Consider the following 16,011-nt stretch of genomic DNA (forward strand, 5'->3'; position numbering starts at 1 on the left):
CAGAGTACCGTTTTGTAGTGCCTTTCCTCATGTATAAAGTTAGTCCTGGCAGTTCCAGCATCCTACCCCTTCCATTTTTCATCTAAGGGCCATCCCTCTGTAAGATATCTTCTAATTCATTTAGTTTATTACTGTTATTAGTATATATATAAAATGACAAAACTACAAAGATACCAAGAACACAGGAAAAATAATCAATTTGGGGGACAGGTTAGTAGTGATAGTAAAAACATACAATTGGTTTTTATCACCATTTATTACCATAATAAATATAATGTAATAATACGATATGGTGCTGCCCCAGTGGCGCAGCAAGTAGCGCTGCTGTCTCACAGTGCCAGGGACCCGGGTTCAATCCTAACCTCGAGTGTTGTCTGTGTGGAGTTTGCACGTTCTTTGGGTGCTCTGGTAGGGAGTTTGCACATTCTTCCCGCGACCGCATGGGTTTCCTTCGGTTGCTCTGTTTGCTTCCCATAGAGGACATAGGCGTAAGTTGAGAAGGGAAAGATTTAATAGGAATCCCATTCTCCCCATAACCCTTGACACCCGTACTAATCACGAACCTGTCAACCCACCAGACTGGCCGGGAAGCTAACGGAATTGGGGCTCAACACCTCCCTGTGTGCCTGGGTCCTGGACTTTCTCACCGCCAGGCCCCAGGTAGTCAAGATGGGAGGGAATACATCGAAGTCCCTCACCCTGAGCACAGGATCGCCCCAGGGTTGCGTCCTCAGCCCCCTATTGTACTCCCTGTACACACATGACTGTGTGGCTAGGTTCAGCTCCAATTCAATAATTAAGTTTGCTGATGACACTGTGGTGGTGGGCCTGATCTCAGACAACGATGAGAAGGCCTACCGGGAGGAGGTGGCTGATCTAGCACTCTGGTGCCAGGAGAACAGCCTCCTCTTGAACATCAAAAAAACGAAGGAGCTGATCATGGACTTTAGGAGGGCACATCATCCGAGGACGTACACTCCATTGAGTATAAATGGGGATCCTGTGGATAGGGTGAACTGTTTTAAATATCTGGGAGTCCACATCTCTGAGGATATGACATGGTCATCACACGCCTCAGCACTGGTGAGTAAGGCAAGGCAGCGCCTTTACCACCTCAGGCAATTGAGGAAATTCAGAGTGTCTCCGAGGATCCTACAGTGCTTCTACGTAGCGGCGGTGGAAAGCATCTTGTCCGGGAACATTACCATCTGGTTCGGGAATTGCTCTGCCAAGGACAAGAAGGCTCTGCAGAGAGTAGTGCGTTCGGCCAAACGCACTATGGGAACTTCACTCACCCCCCTGCAGGAACTATACAACAGGAGGTGCAACTCCAGAGCAAACAAAATCATGAGAGACCTCTTCCACCCCTGCAACAGACTGTTCCAGCCGCTACGGTCAGGCAAACGCCTCCGTTGCCATGCAGTGAGAACGGAGAGGTTGAGAAGGATTCTTCCCAGAGGCAATTCGGACTGTAAACGCCTTTCTCACCAGGGACTAACTGTACAGAACGTTTTTCCTTCTATTATTTATTATGTAAAATAATATGTGTGTTATGATTGTGTTTATAATTTGTTTGGTTGTTTTGTTGTTCCGCGAGCATTGCCACTTTCATTTCACTGCACATCTCGTATGTGTATGTGACAAATAAACTTGACTTGACTTGACTTGACTCCACCTTAAAAATATCCATTGACTTGAGCCGTCTGTGGCAACGAATTCCACAGATTCACCACCCGCTGACAAAATAAATTCCTTGTCATCTCTTTTCTAAAGGTACGTCCTTTTATTCTGAGGCTTTGGCCTGTGGTCCTAGACACTCTCACCAGTGGAAACATCCTCTCCACATTCATTCTATTGTCACTCTATCCAGGCCTCTCACTGTTCGGTTGTACTGAGTATTTTTACTGAGTAATCACAGTGCGTTGCTGTGGATAGTACCAAAGGGAAGCCATGTTACCATGCAGGAAGGTTAGTAAATAGGTTCTATGTCAGCAACCTTCCCTGTCCATTAGTAAATATGCCCCTTTCTCAGAAAGTAAGGATTCAGTCCTCAATGAGAAATCGCTGGTCGGCACGGACTCAGTCGGCCAAAGAACCTGTTTCCCTGCTATATCTCGAAACTAATCTAAAACTAAGAATGAAGCTCTTTTGATCCACTAAGACCTTTCCTACAAATGCTCAGGTCAATACAACTATTATACCATCAAGACATTGCCCAAAGCAACCCAATTCCTTTGAAATGTATCATAACATATCATAATCGCTACCGATCTCATTTTAATGCTAATGATAGTCGTGTTATTTTGAAACGTCACGGCAAGTTTTATATTTCTGCGTGTGTCGTGAAATATATCTTCTATTCCACCACACACTGATTTTCCTGACCTTGGATGTCCTAGGTCTAACGAAAGAAGAAGTAAACAAAGATTCACATTAATATAATGTTTTTCACATCCCTGTCAGGATATCCTAAAGCACCTTGCAGCCCATGAACTATTTATGGCGCAGTCATTATCACAATGAAGTGAGTTATTTTGACAGCCAGAGGTTTTTTTTAAGCAATAAAACTGCTACATTGCATCCGCTAAAGGGGCAAAATAACAAAAGTACCTATCTTGAAACAGTTGCAATGGATCCATCAAGAGCACATACAAAGTCATTATTAATCCTTAAACCTAATGGATTTAATGTGTTGGACTGTATCTGTACAATATGCATTGGGCCTGTCATTCTTAACCAAGACTGTACCTTTTGCCACCTCACATGTGCGCCTCTTGACTGTGTAGATTAAATAGTGTGTTTAATTTAGTTTAGGGTAGTGTAGTTTAGTTTAGTTTAGTTTAGTTTAGTTTAGAGATACAGCGTAGAAACAGGCCCTTCGGCCCACCCAGTCCATGCCGACCAGCGATTCCCATACACTAGCACTATCCTATACGCTAGGGACAATTTACAATTTTTACCGAAGCCAATTAACCTACAAACCTGCACGTCTCTGGAGTGTGGGAGGAAACCGGAGCACCCGGAGAAAACCCACGCAGGTCACGGGAAGAATCTCCGTACAGGCAGCACCCGTAGACAGGATCGAACCCGGGTCTCTGGCACGGTAAGGCAGCAACTCTACTGGTGCGCCATCGTGCCGTGTGGAGGAATAGTGACCTCGTGAGCTGGGGTAGTGAGCGGGCCTCAGGCAGTGGATCCTGAGACATTTAGTTGACATCTCAAAGTCCTTTTCCAGCGGTTTGAAGTGTCAATAACTGGAGACATTATGAATCATTTGAAGTACATCAAAATATATTTTTAATTCACCTTTTAAAAATACCTTTTCCGCATGTAATTTAATTAGAAGGAATAATATAATAAATATTAAAAGAGTGCCACTGTAGCAGCTTCTCCAAATGTAAACAGTCATTTCTCCCAAAAGCTGTGGGCAATGGAAGGTCATTATCAATGCTTTTTCGCGGGCACCAAAAGGTGCTGATGCACACGATTCGATAGAAGTATATAAAATGATGAAAGGCATAGATAGACCAGATAGTCAGATGTGGTGGCCCTTGTGGCTAAAGGGATCAGGGGGTATGGAGAGAAGGCAGGTACGGGATACTGAGTTGGATGATCAACCATTATCATATTGAATGGCGGTGCAGGCTCGAAGGGCCGAATGGCCTACTCCTGCACCTATTTTCTATGTATGTATCTATGTAACCTTTTTTCCCAGGCTGGAAATGTCAAGTACTAGAGGGCATAGCTGTAAGGTGAGAGGGACAAAGTTTAAAAGAGATGTGTGGGACATGTTTTTTACCCAGAGTAGTGGATGCCTGGAACACGCTGCCAGTGGTGCTGGAGGGGGCTGATACGATAGTGGCGTTTAAGAGGCTTTTAGATTGGCGGCGCATGGATATACAGGGTGTAGGAAGGAACTGCAGATGCTGGTTTACACCAAAGATACACACAAAATGCTGGAGTAACTCAGCAGGACAGGCACCATCTCTGGAGAGAATGAATGGGTGACGTTTTGGGTCTGAAGAAGGGTCTCAACCTTCCTTCTCTCCAGAGATGCTGCCTGTCCCGCTGAGTTACTCCAGTATTTTGTGTCTATTTTTGGATATGCAGGGAATGGAGGGATTATGGATCAGGTGCAGGAGATTAGTTCAATTTAGTATCATGTTCGGCATAACCATTGTAGGCTGAAGGACCTATTCCTGAGCTGTACTGTTCTATGTTTAATTTAGACATGCAGCATGGAAACAGACCCTTCGACCATCAATCACCCATTCACACTAGTTCTATGTTACCCCACTCCCTACACACTCAGAGCAATTTACAGAGGGCCAATTAACCTACAAACCTGTATGTCTTTGGGATGTGGGAGGAAACCGGAGCACTTGGAGGAAACCCACGCGGTCACGGGGAGAACGTGCAAACTCCTCGCATCATATGTACTGTGATTAATAATTATATGTGTCACGGAGCAGTTTATTTTTTTAAAGATGCTTAGCATCACAAATAAAAGCACAGGGTGTCATATATAAAATAACATTCATGAAATCAATCTCATTCATATCTAGTGTGGGAAGGAACTGCAGATTCTGGTTTAAACCAAAGATAGACACAAAATGCTGGAGTAACTCAGCGGGTCTGGAGAGAAGGAATGGGTGACGTTTTGGGTCGAGACCCTTCTTCAGACACTGTGGTCACCCCAGATGATTGCCAAGAAAATGAACAGTTCATGCCCTTGACCGTGACAATGTCATAAATGCAATGGGGTGGAGGAGTGGTGTGGAGGTTGGCTAATTTTCTGAGGATAGAACCTTTACCCCTGTAATTCGAATTGAAGATGAATATTGGGAAAATGATTTTAAAGATGACGTGAATTCTAAAAAGGCAAGTGAGAATCATCATTCCTGTCACACCAGAAGGTGGGTGGGAAGGAGGAAGGAGGGGGAGGTTGGTCGCAGAGGTGCTAGTGTGTCTCATCTCCGAAACTCAGCCTCTGTTTATTCAACGGTTCTGCTGGAAAGGAAGATCATAATGAGTGGGACTAGAGCACATAATTTTTTTAATTATATATAAAATAAATTTATACTTTCCTATGAATTAGCTCCCAACAACAGTATCATAACTTTTGTATCTTGTTAAATGTGGTTAATAGCAACATGTTTTACAGAGAGTGGTACTGCCCAGCCACCCCAAATGTGTGTGGGTTTGGTGGTTAATTAAGTGGGATAACTTAAGAACTAGTGTGGATGGATGGTCAATGGGCAGCTTGGACTTGGTGGGCTGATGTGCATGTCTCCGCACTGTATCTTCTAAACTAATCATAGAACAGGCACTGACCTCCCCACTGTCAAAGGGATCCATAGGAGGCACTACCTCATAAAGGCATCATCAAAGACCCACACCACCCTGGCCACGCTCTCATTTCACTCCTGCCATCGGGAAGAAAGTACAGGAGCTTGTAAACTCTAGGTTCGGGAATAGCTGTTCCCAACAACCATCAAGTTCTTGAACACTACAAAACACTAACATCAACCATGGACCAGTCTGAAGAAGGGTCTCGGCCCGAAACGTCACCTATTCCTTCGCTCCATAGATGCTGCCTCACCCGCTGACTTTCTCCAGCATTTTTGTCTATCAACAATGGACTATCTTTGGTTGCTTTTACGCTAGGGTTGGGGTTATAATTTTTTCTTAAAGGGCCTGCCCCACTTACGCGATTTTTTTTCGGCGACTGCCGGCACCCGTCATAGTCGCAGCAGGTCACCGAAAATATTCAACGTTGAAAATCCAGCGGTGACCAGAAAAAAGGTACACCTCTTCGGGCGACTATTCACGACGAAACAGGCGTCACCGCGCGACATGTCGACACGTGACGCTTGAATGGTTGTGAGTAGTGGCGCAAAGAGGCGTACTTTTTTCTGGTCGCCACTGGATTTTCAACATGTTGAAAATTTTCAGTCACCTGCTGCCACTATGACGGGTGCCGGCAAGTCGCCGAAAAAATTACATACGTGTGACAGACCTTTTATTATATCTTATCTATGTGTATTATGTTCACAAACCTGTTTAGCTGCTACAGGTAAGAATTTAATTGTTCCATTTTTGGTACATATGACAATTCAACCCTCTTGATTCTTGGCCTGAGCCTCATTGTTGTAGCCTCTGGGCTTTACTGGGACACAGTACTCACATTGTGACACTAGATAAGACACAAAGTGCTGGAGTAACTCAAAGGGACAGGCAGCATCTCTGGAGAACATGGATAGGTGATGTTTCGGGTCAGGGCACTTCTTCACACTGATTGTAGGGGGAGGAAAGAAAGCTGGAAGAGAGGAGGAGCAGGAAAAATCACAGCAAATAAGGGGGCTCTCTGACCTGGGCAGGAGAGGTTAGTTGGATAAAGACCAGGGAAATGACGTTTCGGGGAAACCCTTCTTCAGACTGAAGGTGTGTGACACAAAGGGGATTGAAGATTTGGGGAATGGGAGGTGAAGCTAGAGGAAGGGGAGGATGCAGCTGGAAGACAGGGACTAACAGAAATAGGTGTGTGACAAAGGGATTCCAGCCGATGGTGAAGCACAGGGGAAGAGCTGGAAGGGGGAAATATGTGTAGGGAGGGGCACAGGGGAAGAAAGGAGAGTGGTGGAAGAAGGAGGAGTGGAGGGGGTTTGGAGTTACCTAAAATTGGAGTATTCAGCATTCATAGTGTTGGGTTGTCAGCTACCCAAGTGGAGTATGAGGTGCTGTTCCTCCAGTTTGCATGTGCCCTCACCTTGGCAATGGAGGAGGCCCAGGACAGAATGGTCAACGTGGGAATGGGAAGAGGAGTTAAAATGGTTAGCAACTGGTTACAGTGGCGATGAGTGAATCTGAAAGAGATATCGTAAAGCATGAAAGGATTAGATAGTGTGGCTTATATGTTTCAGTTTTGTTTAACTTGCATTAGGTCACCCGTACACTAGTTCCATTAGGGACAATTTACAGATGCCAATAAACCTACAAACCTGCACGTCTTTGGAATGTGGGAAGAAACCGGAGCATCAGGAGAAAACCCATACAGGTGACAGGGAGAAATTACAAACTCCGTCCAGACAGCACCCGTAGTCAGGATCGAACCTGGGTCCTTGTCGCTGTAAGGCAGCAACTATACCGCTACGCCACCATGCCTCCACGGATGTAGCGAAACAATTCCTCGGGTTAAGAACCAGGAGGTACTGAATGACGTGATGGGCGAAATGTAGCATGTAAACAAATTATTTTACGCATTGAATAGTTGGAATTTGCAAGACATAGCCAGAAGGAGTTGTGGATGCAGATTCAATCTGAAGTTCAAAACAGAACAGAATAAGTGCCTGAAACAAGTTGTGTGGCCTCTGGGAGAGGGCATAGATTAACTGTATAGCTCTTACATAGAGTCAGCTCAGACTCCTTGGGGTAAATTCTATGTTACTTTGGAGATACAGCGTGGAATAAATCCCTTTGCACCAATGAGTCCGTGCCGACCAGCAGGCACCCCGTACACCTACATGATCCTGCACACTAGGGACAATTTACAATTTTACCGAAGCCAATTAACCAACAAACCTGTACATCTTTGGAGTTTGGATACCAGGGCACCCGGGGAAAACCCACACAGGTCACAGAGAGAACGAACAAACTCCATGCAGACAGCACCCATAGTCAGGATCAACCCTGGGTCTCTGGCGCTGTAATGCCCCTGTCCCACTTAGGAAACCTGAACGGAAACCTCTGGAGACTTTACGCCCCACCCAAGGTTTCCGTGCGTTTCCCGGAGGTTTTTGTCGGTCTCCCTACCTGCTTCCACTACCTGCAACCTCCGGCAACCACCTGCAACCTCTGGGAACCGCACAGAAACCTTGGGTGAGGCACAAAGTCTCCAGAGGTTTCCGTTCAGGTTTCCTAAGTGGGACAGGGGCATAAGGAAGCAACTCTACCGCTGTGCCACCGTGCCGCACTAAACCATGTAACCATGTTGGACATGTTGTATATCAGAAACGTTTGTGAAATTATTCATAATAATGTGTAGGGGATGTAAAAACAATATGCCCCAATCGTACTCATGTATGCTATAATTATTATTTGAAATGTATCTAATTTGCATTTCTTAGTGTCAAAACAGCTTTATGCTCTGAAAATCATTTCCTTCCAACGCTAGCTGAAGTGTGGATGGCAAGACTGGAACTAAAACAAATGTCACATTCAAGAAAATTTGGATAAACTTTTAGAAACAATTTACTGCATTCTGGAGTGAGATGTTTGCAGATCGGTTTGTTCTGCTGTGCCCCAAGTTTTGAATGTAATGACGAGGCCATAAATCACAGGAGTGACAGGATCGTTAGCAGTTCCATATGGCAACAATGAGATTAATTGTTGTTATTGACACCGATTCGGTGAATTCATGACCTGAAATTCATTTCAATGGAGAAGCTCAAAGTTGGATTTTGACTAAAGGCTTGACTTGGGCGGCACGGTGGCGCAGCGGTAGAGTTGCTGCCTCATCACGCCAGAGACCCGGGTTCGATCCTGACTACAGGTGCTGTCTGAATGGAGTTTGTACATTCTCCCTGTGACCAGGTTTTCTCTGGCTGCTTCGGTTTCATCCCACACTCCAAAGACGTGCAAGTTTGTAGGTTAATTGGCTTCTGTAAAATTGTAAATTGTCTGTGGTGTGTGGGATAGTACTATTGAATTTATTGAATTAAATTGAATACTTTATTGTCACAGGTGACAAGTCACATTGAAATTCGGTGCTTGCCTACCCAAGGTATGCAAATAGTCACCATGTAAAGGGCGCTGAGAAAGTTACAAAGTATCCATGCTGGGCGCTCCTTTGTTCTCCCTCCATCTCCTCACGGCAGTTCCTCCTCGCTCCAGGTCCTCCATTGTTCTTCCCCCTTCACACTGTCCCCCCACCCAGAGTCCTCCTTTGTCCTTTCCCCCGCCTCTCACGGCATTCCCCCCACGCTGGGTCCTCCTTTGCTCCTGGCGGCGCGTCCTCCAGCTCCGTTCCACACATACCAGTGTGCTGACTTGGTGGGCCGAAGGGTCTGTTTCCACGCTGTATCTCTAAAGTCGAAAGGCTGAGCAAATCTAATCAGGCAGATGTTTCCGCGGGCACACAGCAGGTCTCCAACTGCATGCCAGCGCTTAACTTTCATTTCCAGTCCCCGTTGTCAAACCAGGAGTGATGCAACCAGTCAATATGCTGTCCACTGTACACCTGTAGAAGCTCAAGAGAATACCAAATCTCCTTAATCTCCTGAGGTCAGAAGGTCATAAGTGATAGGAGCAGAATTAGGCCATTCGGCCCATCGTCTACTCTGCCATTCACTCATGGCTGATCTATCTCTCCCTCCTAACCATATTCTCCTGCCTTCTCCCCATAACCCCTGACACATAGAAACATAGAAATTAGGTGCAGGAGTAGGCCATTCGGCCCTTCGAGCCTGCACCGCCATTCAATATGATCATGGCTGATCATCCAACTCAGTATCCCGTACCTGCCTTCTCTCCATACCCTCTGATCCCCTTGGCCACAAGGGCCACATCTAACTCCCTCTTAAATATAGCCAATGAACTGGCCTCAACTACCCTCTGTGGCAGAGAGTTCCAGAGATTCACCACTCTCTGTGTGAAAAAAGTTCTCCTCATCTCGGTTTTAAAGGATTTCCCCCTTATCCTTAAGCTGTGACCCCTTGTCCTACTAATGAAGAATCTATCTAACCCTGCCTTAAATATATCCACTGACTTGGCCTCCACAGCCTTCTGTGGCAAAGAATTCCACAGATTCACCACCCTCCGACTAAAGAAATTTCCCCTCCTCTCTTTCCTAAAAGAACGTCCTTTAATTCTGAGGCTATGACCTCTAGTCTGAGACTCTCCCACAATTGGAAACTAGTTGCGACACTTGAGGAAACACCACTCGTCAATACGTCACCAAGCCGTGAATTTTTCGGTGACCTGATACGTCAGTAAATGATGCCAGCAGTCACCTAAAAAATCGCCACGTGTCACAGGCCCTAAACTGCCTTAGTAGCAACCTTAGAAGCCAATCGAACCAATTCAATTGAAACCTACACATTAAAGTGTTTCTGGAATCTTACTGACGCTGTAAAGCTGTTTTGACACTAAGAAATGCAAATTAGATACATTTCAAAAAATAATTATGTGATACATGAGTAAACTTGGTGTTTTTTTTACATCTTCTTAACATTATTATACACTGCAGCGGTAGATTTTGTTCTTGTTTTAGTTTTAATTTCTAGATAGAGCATAGAAACGCCCTTTGACCCACCGAGTCCAGGCTGGCCATCGATCACCTGTTCACACTAGTTCAATCTTATCCCTCTTTCTCCGACACATTAGGGACAATTTCACAGCGGGCCAATTAACCTCCAAGCCCTGCATGACTTTGTGATGCGGTGGGGAAACCCAGGAACCCAGAGGCAGTCACAGTGAGGACATGCAAACTCCACACAGACAGCACTCCGAGGCCAGGTCTCCAGCGCTGTGAGGCAGCAGCTCTACCAGCTGCACCACTGTGCCTCCCTAACTGATTAATTTATGGTAGCCATATATTTGTGTGTGGTGAATATAAAACACACAACATTGTACTTTTCAAAGGAAATACTCTCAAAGAGTATCAAGGAAAGTAATCTACAGACTACTCCAAGATTGAGTGTGATAATGAGTGAAATAGGCTGGGGATGAAAGCATAGTGTTCCTTGCCCAGAGTAGGGGGGTTGAGAACCAGAGGACATAGCTTTAAAGGTAGGGCAGAAAGATTTAATAGGAACCTGAGGGGTAACGTTTTTACACAAAGGGCGGTAGGTATGTGGAACGAGCTGCCTGAGAAGGCAGGCACTATCGCAACGTGTAAGAAACATTTAGACATGTACATGGATAGGACAGGTTCATAGGGATTTAGGCCAAATGCTGGCAGGTGGGACTAGTGTAGATGGGACATGTTGGTCAGCATAGGCAAGTTGGGCTGAAGGGCCTGTTTCCACACAGTTTGACTTTGACTATCATTTAAGGATTGATATTTATAATGTGAAAAGGGGACTGAATCCCAAACAATTGCACAGTCTGAGCAAAATATTTTTAAAATATAAAATGCTGCCTTATCTAACTAGTTTAAAGTCTCGCTTGCAAAATTGCAATATGTTCAGACATCTCCCACTCACATGGTAATCTTTGCTGTTTTGACAAAGCCTCCATCTGCTGAACTGGGATGGCTCTAAAGGGGATGTACAATGCTTCAGAAATATGGAGATTTTTCTGCTCCCACATAAAGATCTGTTTAACGTCAATGATCTTCATTTATCAGGCATTCGGACCAGGGTGCTATCTGACCCGCTGAGTTCCTCCAGTATTTTGTGTCTTTTCTTGGCAAACTAGCATCTGCAGTTCCTTGTTTCTTCATTCCAACCATGCTCTCCTGCAAAACATTGATTCCTCACTGGAGTTTGATTCTAGGTATCCATTCTATGTAGTTACTATTTTTCCATGGGATTATATGGATATAATGTCATAGCGTTACAGAACGTGGAAACAACCTGCCCAACTTGCCCACACCGATCTGCACTTGTTCCACCTGCCTGCATTTGGCCAAAATCCTTCTAAAACTCAAAGGTACACAAAATTGCTGGAGAAACTCAGCGGGTGCAGCAGCATCTATGGAGCGAAGAAAATAGGCGACGTTTGGGGCCAAAACCCTTCTTCAGACTGATGGGGGATGGGAGGGGAGAAGGAAGGAAAAAGGAGGAGGAGGAGCCCGAGGGCGGGGGGATGGGAGGAGACAGCTCGAGGGTTAAGGAAGGGAACTCTCCTGTCCATGTACCTGTCTAATTGTTTCTTTAAAGTTGCAATTGTCCCTGCCTCAACTATCTCCTCTGGTTAGCGTGTTTCATACACCCACTACCCTTTGAGTGAAAAAGTTACCCCTCAGATTCCTATTAAACCGTTCCCCCTTCACCTTAACCCAAATTTTCAAATTCCAAAATGCCTTAATTCCAAAAACATATTTCAGGATTTTAAAACACATTAACCTAAAAATAAAACCTTTCTTTTCAAACAATTAGTTGGAGACTGCTTTGAAATCTCTTTGCTAATCTGCTTCCCACAGATGTATTTTGTTGTATTCATCTCTATTGAATGAGTTGAGTTCATTATTACCTGTTGCCTCAGGGAATTCTATCTTTCAAAATTATACAAAAAACATTGTACCAAATTGTAAATCAAAGAGTTGATATTAAAATCAAAAAGCAACATAATAGATCATGAAGCAGAATAATAAAATAAAACGTATTAACTCTTTATTGTTGCTGTCATAATTTAAAATTACAATTTTCATCTGGACAATTAGATGCATAGCTCTATGAATGGAGATCTTTGTGATATCTGTTCAGCAAAATTTTGTTAATGTGCTTTGTTGCATATTAAACAGAGTAACGTGAGTGAAATTAGCTGAACCTCTTGGTCTGTCAAGCAGACACATGGATTTTTATTGTAAAAATCAATATTAATATTCCTCAAAACATAAACTCATTAACTCCCTTCTAACATTGCAGCTACAAATTCATCAACGTGCTTTCAGTGTCCACACTTTCCATCTCTGTGGTAACTTCACTGACTCCCACGGGTATCTTAACTGCTGGTTGCGATGGTTATCTCTATATTTAATTTGTCATAGAATCCCACCCTGATCTCTCTCTTTTTGACTCTGTGCACCGTTCTACACCTTTGCTCGGTCCCCCTAGGCCTTTGCGATCTCCCTGTCACCAAACACTTTCACTCCCCCTCCCATTCCTACACTGACCTTTCTGTCCTGGGCCTCCTCCACTGTCAGAGTGAGGCCCAGTGCAAATTGGAGGAACAGCACCTCATATTTCGCTTGGGCAGCTTACACCCCAGCGGCATGAATATCGATTTCTCTGACTTCAAGCAACCCTTGCATTCCGCCTCTCTCCTTCCCTCCGCCACCCTAGTTCTCCGACTAGTTTCACTGTCCTCCTGATTAACGTGACTGATTGTGTGCCTTGCGGTCACCTTCCTGTCAGCTAACAATGAACCATTCTACATTTCCATGAGCATTGTCTGCTTTGATCAGTCCTTTTCACACCTTACCCTACCATATCTCTACTCTCCCCCTCCCCTGCCACTTAGTCTGAAGAAGGGTCTCAACCTGAAATGTCACCCATTGCTTCTCTCCAGAGATGCTGCCTGTCCCACTAAGTTACCCCAGCATTTTGTGTCTACCGTTCAGTGACAAATAATACTCATGCACTCCTGTAAACTCTGTTCAGCTTATTCTATTATTAAAACTCGTCACCCTTGTCGCTCTGGTCCTTTCCCCTCCTCTGTATCCTCACCTCTCGTCTCAGTCCCTCATTTCTCTTTTATACACCCTCTTCACCCCCCCCCGCCAAGTCTCCATCCATCCATAACTCTCAGTCTGGCTTTGTATTTAGTGTCCTCTTCTTTCCTGATTTGACACCTGTTTGCCTCCTTTTTACCTCTTGCCTTTGTCTCTTCCAATCACCCCCCCCCCCCCACCCCACCTTTGCCTGTATCCACCTATCACTTGCCAGACTTTGTACTGTCTCCCACTCTCCTTTCCAGCTATCTCTCTTTCCCCCCCCCTCCCCCCCCCCCACCCCATGCCATTCCAAGAATGGTCCCCCCCCTGTCCATTGCCTCTACAGATGCTGCCTGACCTGCTGAGTTCCTCCAGCAGTTTATTCTTTGTTCAAGATCCCAGCATCTGTAGTTTCTTGTGTCTCCATCAAAACATTGAGACTTGCATTATTTTTGTTTGTCCATTAAAGCATTGCAGCTCAAATGAGAGGTCATTAACCAGAACTCTGTTCTTCTCTCTCTGTTTCCCTCTCTGTTTCTCTCTTAACAGTTAACTGTTAACTCGGTTCATCTCATCCCTTTGGGATGGTGACTGGCCTGTTGAGGATATCCAGCAGTCTGTTTTCATTCCTCCTTACGTTAGCGCACTAATAATGGCAGCAAGTTAAGACTTCTGTTTAGAAATCAATGGCTTTCAAATTTTCCCATGCTCCGTGGTCATTCATTCTGCACCGGCAAGGAAAATCAAAATGACTTGTTGTACTTACCTGGCTTAAACCGCCAAAGACGTTTCAATTGACAATCAGTGCGTTAAACAGGTCATGTAGAGTAGACAATACAAAACCATTCATTTAGTTAGTAAGCGACGTTTCAGGTCAGTCTGAAGAATGGTCTTGACCCGAAACGTCGCCTATTCCTTCTCTCCATAGATGCTGCCTCACCCGCTGAGTTTCTCCAGCATTTTTTGTCTACCTTCGATTGTTCCAGCATCTGCAGTTCTTTCTTAAACATTTAGTTAATAAAGTCAGTTGTGAAGGCGTTTGCTACCATTGTGCATTTATGCGGAAGACTCTCCTGAGGTGCCAATGAAGTCAGTCTAAGCAGACAGCACGACCACGAATTGACTTATTGGATAAACGAAACCAAAGTCTTTTCATACGGTGCTTGAATTTAGCTGTAATGAAGTGGTGCAAAAAGACCTGTAATTTCAAAATTATATCTCTGTTAATTCATATCCTTGGAGATTAGTGTCACATACAGTCTCCCTGGATCTGTTATAGTTGTTTATAATGAGAAAGAACATAGAACACAAGGAGCGTCAGAATTAGTGCAATATTTAAATGAGGCATAATAATGTTCGCGTATAATTACACACTGTCAGTAATCTCCAGATCTCCAGCAGTGATTGGCATCAAATTATTAATTATCTTTTGAGCATAGAAATTATTGTTTGCAATATTAGCATAAGAAAGATTAACGACTTGATGTGACTACCGTGGTAGCAAGGTGTTAACTCAGTAATTGCCAGCCAGGGAAATAGACAATGGATACATAGTTTAACATAGGAATTTGAGATGATCAGCCATGACCATATTAAATGGCGGTGCTGGCTCGAAGGGCCGAATGGCCTACCCCTGCACCTATTTTTCTATGTTTCTATGAGTTAGAGGGAGGTAGTTAGTTATCTATGAGTTTCTATGAGATAGGGGGAGTAACTCAGTGGGTTAGGCTGCATACCATGAGAAAGTGTAGGAAGGAACTGCAGATGCTGCTTTGCACCAAAGATTGACACAAAATGCTGGAGGAACTGAGCGGGACGGGCAGCATCTCTAGAGAAAGTGAATAGGTGACATTTCAGGTCGTGAACGCTTCTTCAGCCTGAGCGGTCTGAAGAAGGGTCTCGACCCAAAACGCCATCTATTCCTTTCCTCCAGAGATGCTGCCTGACCCGCTGAGATCCTCCAACATTTTGCGTCTATTTTCAACATCCGTGGAGAAGGTGGATAGGTGACGCTTCAGGTCGGAACCCGTCTTCATACTGTTAGCGCATTTACAGGCTAGGCATCTACTCCTTGCAACACACAAGACTGAGGGCGATGATATAGAGGTGCATAAGTACATGAGGGGAATAGATAGGATGAATGCACATGGTCTTTTCCAGAGGGTAGGGGAATCAGGAACAAGAGGACATCGGTTGACGGTGAGCCGGCAAGATTTAATAGGAAACACAGGGCAACTTCTTTTCACTCAAAGGGTGGTGGGGGTATGGAACAAGCTTATTAGATGAGGTAGTTGAGGCAGGTACTATAACAGACTATTTTTGATCGGACGTTATTGGCTTTACCTTGTACTAAACGTTATTCCCTTATCGTGTATCTGTATAGTGTAAATGGCTCGATTATAATCATGGATTGTCTTTCCGCTGACTGGTTAACACGCAACAAAAGCTTTTCACTGCCCCTTGTTACACTGAACTGGACTGTGGCAGGAAAGGTTTAGAAGGATATGGGCCAAAAGCAGGCAAGTGGGACTTGCTTCGATGGGGCATCACGGTCGGCATGGACGAGTCGGGCCGAAGGGCCTGTTTCCGTGCTGTATGCCTCTAGAGAGGTCTATGATGGAGAATGTAATCTC

The 16,011-nt window shown here is 44.7% G+C and overlaps 1 protein-coding gene across 5 annotated transcripts in view; it reads left to right on the forward strand.

Moving 5' to 3' along the window:
• Positions 1–16,011, forward strand: part of LOC129704505 (chemokine-like protein TAFA-1) — a 366,980-nt gene that overhangs the window by 256,243 nt on the left and 94,726 nt on the right. The gene's annotated exons all lie outside the window — the stretch shown is intronic.

This window comes from Leucoraja erinacea, chromosome 16 (genome assembly GCF_028641065.1).
Source record: "Leucoraja erinacea ecotype New England chromosome 16, Leri_hhj_1, whole genome shotgun sequence".
Taxonomy (NCBI): Eukaryota; Metazoa; Chordata; class Chondrichthyes; order Rajiformes; family Rajidae; genus Leucoraja; species Leucoraja erinaceus.